Source organism: Panicum virgatum, chromosome 1K (genome assembly GCF_016808335.1).
Source record: "Panicum virgatum strain AP13 chromosome 1K, P.virgatum_v5, whole genome shotgun sequence".
NCBI classification, from domain to species: Eukaryota; Viridiplantae; Streptophyta; class Magnoliopsida; order Poales; family Poaceae; genus Panicum; species Panicum virgatum.
Window position 1 is genome coordinate 12,961,957 of NC_053136.1, and position 6,682 is coordinate 12,968,638.

The following is a 6,682-nucleotide window of genomic DNA, read 5'->3' on the forward strand; positions in this document are numbered from 1 at the left end:
GGTTTTGGGCTATGGGCCGAGTTCCTCACGAGCGGAGCTATGGGCCGAAAGCCCAGGCGAGCAGGCCGAGCCGCAGGCCGTCTGGTGGCCCGGCTTAGCAGGCTGAGCAGGCTGGGCTGTGCCGCTGGGCAGCCGGGCCGCGCGCTGAGGCGCGTTAGTGGGCCGAGCTAGGCTGCGTGCTCAGTGTGGGCCAAAAACACAATAAAGAAAAGAGACTATGTTTATTATTTACAGAAGAGAAGCATTTCTTTGTTGATTTTGGTATAGATCATGTTTAAAGAACTTACTTTGAGTGAGTTTTGTACAGTTTTATCTCTATTCAATTTCGAACCAACGAGATAAATTGTTTAGAGAGAAAATGAGTACAAAGTACTCTTTCTGAAAAGAAAGAAAAGGTTTTCCGCTGCCATAAAGAAAGGAAAAGTTTTCTGCTGCAAAGTTAAGTTCAATCTTTCAATTAAATCGGAACCAACGAGAAGATTTAATTGAAGAATAGTTTAAAGGTCTTAGATTAGTTTTTTCCCTGTGGGTAAAAGATAGAAAAGCTTCTGCTATTTAAAGTAAAAGTTGAGTCTTGGCATTATTCTACCATTTGAAGTCTCAAAGTTGAGCATTACTGGAATCATAAAGATATTTCTCATGGACGAGAAATTTAGAGTTAATTATGGTATTGTTATTCTCTGACCAATGTTGATGATAACAATATTATAATTTTTTTTCATGAATCATACCTTAAAGTTTAAAGTCTCTGGTAAATATTGCATCAAAGTACCATTTTTCAGAGAATAGATAAAGCGCTGCTCCTGAACTAGAAAAAATATATTTTCTAGTTTGTGCTGCAATAAAGTTGATTATCCTCTAATTAACTTCGAACCAATGGGAGAATTTAATTCTGAGTAGCAAATATATGGTTTTAAAGTTTATTGAGTTTTTTATATGTTAATTCTGTTTCTGCCCAACGGTGATATGGAATTAATGTAAAAGATTATTCTATTTCTGCCCAACGGTGATATAGAATAGAACTTAAAGTTTTAATTGTTGTCTTTTCAGACAAAGATTTGTGTGTAGTCCTTCTTGAAGGGACAAAAGAAAATGAACGGAGTACTTGCGACTCATAAAGAAAGAAGGTCATCACAAGAGAAAGTGTATTCTCTTTAAAGAATGTCTTGAAAAGAAAAGTACTCGTGGATATTGATCCAAGAAAAGAAGATAGAGCAATAAGAGCTTAGTTCAGGAAATTCTCTTATGTTCTCTCGATCAAGAAGAATTCATTTTGAGTTCATTCAAAATTGTGATAAGTCATACATGTTTAATTTGACCAACGTCGAGTTAAGCATGTGTGTCATGGAATATTCAAATTTATTTCTGAATTTGATATGAGCCAATTCTGACATTTATGTCTAAAAAAATGAAATAATACCCGCATGACGGGGTATGACAGGAGAAAGTTGTGATGACTCATGTGCTGGTTTATCTCATACTGGAAGAAAAGTTAGGAGTAGTTTTGCTATTCTAGAATTGATTGGGCACTTCTATTGTGTCACAGTGATTAAGCACTCAATGAGTTTAAAAAGAATGAAAAGTTACATACGAACCTCAAGATAAGAGTGATATGCGAGCGTGACTTGCAAAAGGTCTTAAAGTGAAACGAGGAAAAAGAACTGTCATATGAAATAAAGGACTCTGTTGAGTTCTTAAAGTGAAATGAGTTTAAAGTACTCCCATACGAACTAAGAATTACTTTGTTTTGCATGACGTAATCATGTGGATGAAGTAAGTAATTAAAGTTTCTTCATTCACAAAAGTTGTAAATAGTTTTCGAAATTGTGGCAGAAAAGTTCAAGCCACATTTCGAGGGGGAGAAATATGAGACAGTTAATACAGATACTCCCCTGTAATGTGCGTTGAAAGCAAGAGATGATCTATTAAAGAATGAATGTGACCGTCAGGGGGAGTACAACGGTCACTATACTGATACCCCTATATAAAGAAATAGCTAAATTTCAGTATTCATACTGGACAACCCTCAAAGATAGTAAGACGGTGCTTCAGAGCATATATAAAGTCTTTAACAGATGGAACCCAAACAAGAGATTTACTGATATGCCATCTTTACAGAAGATGGAATAGTCTGGGGGAGCATGGTATGTAGAGACCTAAGCCTTGAAGAGAAGTCTTCGATGATTCAGGAGCAATAAGTTTCTCATACTTGTTGATGTTGTATACAACACCTGTTGTTAGTTTTTTAAAGAAGATAAATAATATAAAGAAGGGTCTTGTTATGCAAGAGACTATTTAGTCCATAGCCATTTGGCAAAAAGGAGCAACAGCAGCCCCATACAAAGTAAAGAAAATCACATGGATGTTGATTCCACCCTATTTGAAGAGTTACGAGAATTCCATGGGTTAAGGTCATGGAAAAAGAAGTGATTCCTGAAAGAGACATCACAGTAGGTTATAATGGACCTACAAACGCAATGTGACTCCAGAGGGAATGTTGAAAGATATAAAGCAAAATTTGTGACAAAAGTTTTAGTCAAAGAGAAGAAAGAACATATGTGATACCACAATAGTAAATTCATTTGTGGATTGAAGAAAGCCATGAGACGGTGGTATCTAAAGTTTAAATAAAACAGTATGAAATTTTGGGTTTAAAGAGATTGAGGAGGACAATAGTTTTAAGCAAAGTAAAAGAATGGGAAATCTGATTTCCTCATTTTAAATGAAGATAACATCCTACTTTCTAGTGGTGGTGTTAATGTACTGTTACAGATAAAGAATTCTTATCCTCAAGTTTTGATCTCGGTGATGAGTTTTTCATTCTACGAATTGAGACTCATCGAGATAAAAGAAAGGGGTATTATGGTCACTGCAAAAGCATACTCAGAAAAGGTTCTAAAGAAATGAAGTATGCAAATGATTAAACCTACGCCTGTTCCTATCGTCATGGGTAATAGTTTTGGGAACCTTAGTGTTCCAGGAACCAATGTGAAACGGAAATAGTCTCATATGCTTCAGTTGTTGGAAGCTTTATAAGCGCGCAAGTAAAGAACTTACCCTGACATATTTTGTTTATCCGGGTTATTTTGGCAAAAGTTCAATTCAGATATAGATCACTGGAACGAAATTGAGATTGTCGGCCTCATGCTAAGTTGGAAAGATCAAGTACTCTCAAAAGATTGTGAGTACAAAAGTAGAACATGTGAAATGTGTAGCGAAATCCACAATTGTCGCTAACTTTCACACTTGGAGGTTTTGTGTGGAAAAGCTCCAAAATGAAACAATTATCATCAATGTGATGCAAAGACATGGTATAGCATGATACGAGGCCGAGGGACAGGCAAAATGGTTAAGGGAACCTGTACCCGGAGTTGATAATGGTTGACAACAGCAATAACCATTAAAGTAGTTTGCTCATACGACAACGAGTCAAGTGTGGTGCCAAACACATTGACACAAAGTTATACGTTGTAAAGGAGAAAGTCCGGAATCATGATGAAATGCATTGTGAGTATAAATGACAGAAAGTGTCTGCGGATCCGCTTGCTAAAGGCTTGCCGCCCAGTGTGTACAGAGAACACACAGTCGACATGGGTTTATGGTATAGCCTATGTTTTCCAGATGATAAAGAGCCCAAAGTTAAAGTAACTATTTCAGAACTGAGAGGTGTGTTGTAGCTGTTAAGTCCACCGGCTATTGACCGTGACGATGAGGCATGCTCATATGCACTGATCCGTGATGGAGTAGGTAGATAAAGAATCAAGAATGAAGAAAGTAAAGATTGAAATAAGTTAAAAGATGAGATGAGATCAAAGGGGAGAATGTTAGTGTTGATCTCCACCGTTTGGGCCCAATGGACCAAACGGGCCTTGACTCGCGCCCTGATCGGGGGCGCCCAGCCCATGGAAGGCTGGTGGGCCCCCGTCGCGCAGCACACATATAAAAGGAAGAGGTGGGGGTCAGTGGCACAGGAGGGAAAAAGATCGCCGCCCATTGCCCCACCAACAGAAAACCCTAGCCGATCGGGGTTGTGCTGAAGCGACGGGAAGCGCCACCGGCCCGCCGTCGCCACTGTGTCACGCCTTCGTCGCCCATCGCCACTGCATCATGCCTTCGTCGCCTCTCTCTGACTCCGGCGCCACCGCCATGATGTCACTGCGCTGCGCGTCGCTGCCTAGCGCAAAACTTCACCGACGAACAAAGTAACCTCTCGATCTACGCCCTAGTCGATCCAATATTCTAACAGTTAGATCCATGGTTTGCCAACATTCTTTTACTACTACCTCTATCATGCTTCACTAGAGGTTTAGTTGTTACATTGTGCCAAACAAAAGGCTTAGTTGCTGTTATGAAGTTAACTTCATCATTTGCTCAAGGAAAGTGATGGTCAGTTGAAGAGTTTTTATTTGTGTTTTTTTACAATTACTAATACTATTGTTTATTTCGTGTAGCCTGGCCAGAATTCGGAAGAGCATAGACAGATGATGATGCCGGAGTTTCAATTACAGGTTTCACAAGGAAATAGCCATGCTGTCCATTTCAGCGGTCCACCATTTTCCAACACTGGAGCATCTTCACCTGTTCAATCTTTCCCCATCCAGCAGTCCCAACCACATCAGATGCCACTACAGTCACACATGTATGGAAACACTCACCTTTCTCATACCCAAGGAACAAACCAGTCAAATCCACAGCAGCAGCAGGCTTATGCTATACGCTTGGCTAAAGAGAGACATATTCAACAAATGCTGCCCCAACAACAGCGGCCACTACCTGGAGCCAATGCAGTGCCAACTGTGCAGAATGGCTCACAAATGCAACAGCAGAGCCAAGGATCTGCAGCCGCTGTAATCCCAGCTTCACAGCCACAGCATAAACAGCAGCATCCTACACAGAATCCACTAGGTAACCCGATGCTTTCCCATCAACCTTCTGCCCCTACATCGCATAAACAGAAAAAGCAACAGGGCCAGCAGCAGCCTAGACAAAATCAACAACAACGGAATCAAGGTAGTCAGCAAGCTAAGCTTATGAAGAGCTTAGGGCGGGGGAACATGATGCACCAAAGTCCTGTGGATGCTACTCAAGCTAGTGGCATTTCTACAACCTGTAAAAACCAAGTTCCTGATAAGAATGTGCGGCAACAGAGTCCAGGGCATTTTGTTGGTAATAAGGGATCAATACCTCAACCTGGGAGTCAACCAAAGGTATATACTTCTCAGATGCCTCTGTCTCCTATGCAGACACCAGATATTAATAATCAGGGCGCAGTAAAGGGTTCTTCCAACCATACATTGTTAACTTCCCAACAAGGCCCACTTCATTCACCTTCACATTTGGCTACACAACAGCAGCTATGATACATGAACCCTTCACAGAATAATATCCAAAGGTTAATGATGCAACAAAATCGCCATATGAACACAGATGGCAGGGCTGAATTACCTGTTGACCAAGTACAACATAACCAGGTAATATCATCTCCCTCACTTGCAAGAAGTACGGACTCAGGTAGCCCAGGCATCTCGTCTATAAGCCAGCGGAAACAAGAGTCGTCCCACGATCCAAGCGCAGTTACCTCAACCTCCCAGCTAGCTAGCTCACCCCAGGACACCTTTGTTGGAAGTGATAAGCTATTGCCATCATCTAGCCAAAGCATGCTGCAAAGGCAAATGTCCGGTGGTGTGCCTATACATGGACATTCCATTGGTGGTCAGCTGCAGCAACAACAGCCTCGGCAGCAGCAGCAGAGGCCTGTTGTTCAAGGCAGTGTATACGCTCATCCTTCAAATTCTGGACCAGGATGGACTACGATGGGCCTCTATTTTTGAGGAGCCTCCCTCCCCCTTGTAAAGTTACTGTACAGGTATGTACTATCTTGATTTGCTCCTTGATGTTTGCCACAATTTTGTTTGCATGGAAGTGATGCAAGAATTGAGTTAAATCCTCGAGCAACTCTTGATCGTTTATTTCTTCAGATCTGATGTGTACTATTAATCTATTCTTCCCCCATCCTCTACTTTCCACATAGTTTTTTTTTTCTCGAGCTTTATGGCACCAAATGACCTATCTTCTAACTCTCCATGTCAAAGTATAGGGCATTTTAGTATTTTTGCTAAGTAGTTTAACATCTACAAATACCAAATAAATGCACTATCAATACATGGTGGATTTAATGGAACTAATTAGATGTTGGTACATTAGTCTATAAATATGGCCAATGTTAGAGAAGTTTGACTTAAAACTACCTACAATTTAGAAGGGAGTATTTATTATTGTCTACTTGCTGATGTGCTTTCTATAAATAACAGGGCCTCCGTTTTCTGTTTTCTGATCTCTAGTGACCTTTTTCTAGGTGTCCGTGCTGTGGAAGATGTGCGGATGATAGCGCTCTTTATTCCTCAACTTTGAGCTAATTGTAGCCACCTCAGTGTCAGGTAGATAATTATTCCCGTACCATTTTGGTGCCACACTGCTACCTTCCAAGTAGTTTGACCCTAGAATGCTGGAGGTGGTTCTTGTGAGGGCAAATTTCTTTTGTTGTCGAATTGTAACCCGACGGTGGGCCCAGTTGTATATTTTGCCTTTGAGGTCCATGTTGTTAGAGACAAATCTCTTTTGTATTAACCTGTATATTCAGATCACAAGTCAATGAATGCAAAAGCCTCTTTGCGTCAAACTA

The 6,682-nt window shown here is 40.6% G+C and overlaps 1 pseudogene across 1 annotated transcript; it reads left to right on the top strand.

The window, feature by feature from the left end:
* The first annotated feature begins 4,339 nt into the window (after positions 1-4,339).
* LOC120695607 lies at positions 4,340-6,682 on the top strand (annotated as a pseudogene). The gene is made up of 2 exons (XR_005683753.1): positions 4,340-5,866; positions 6,356-6,682. The product of XR_005683753.1 is annotated as a chromatin modification-related protein EAF1 A-like (transcript).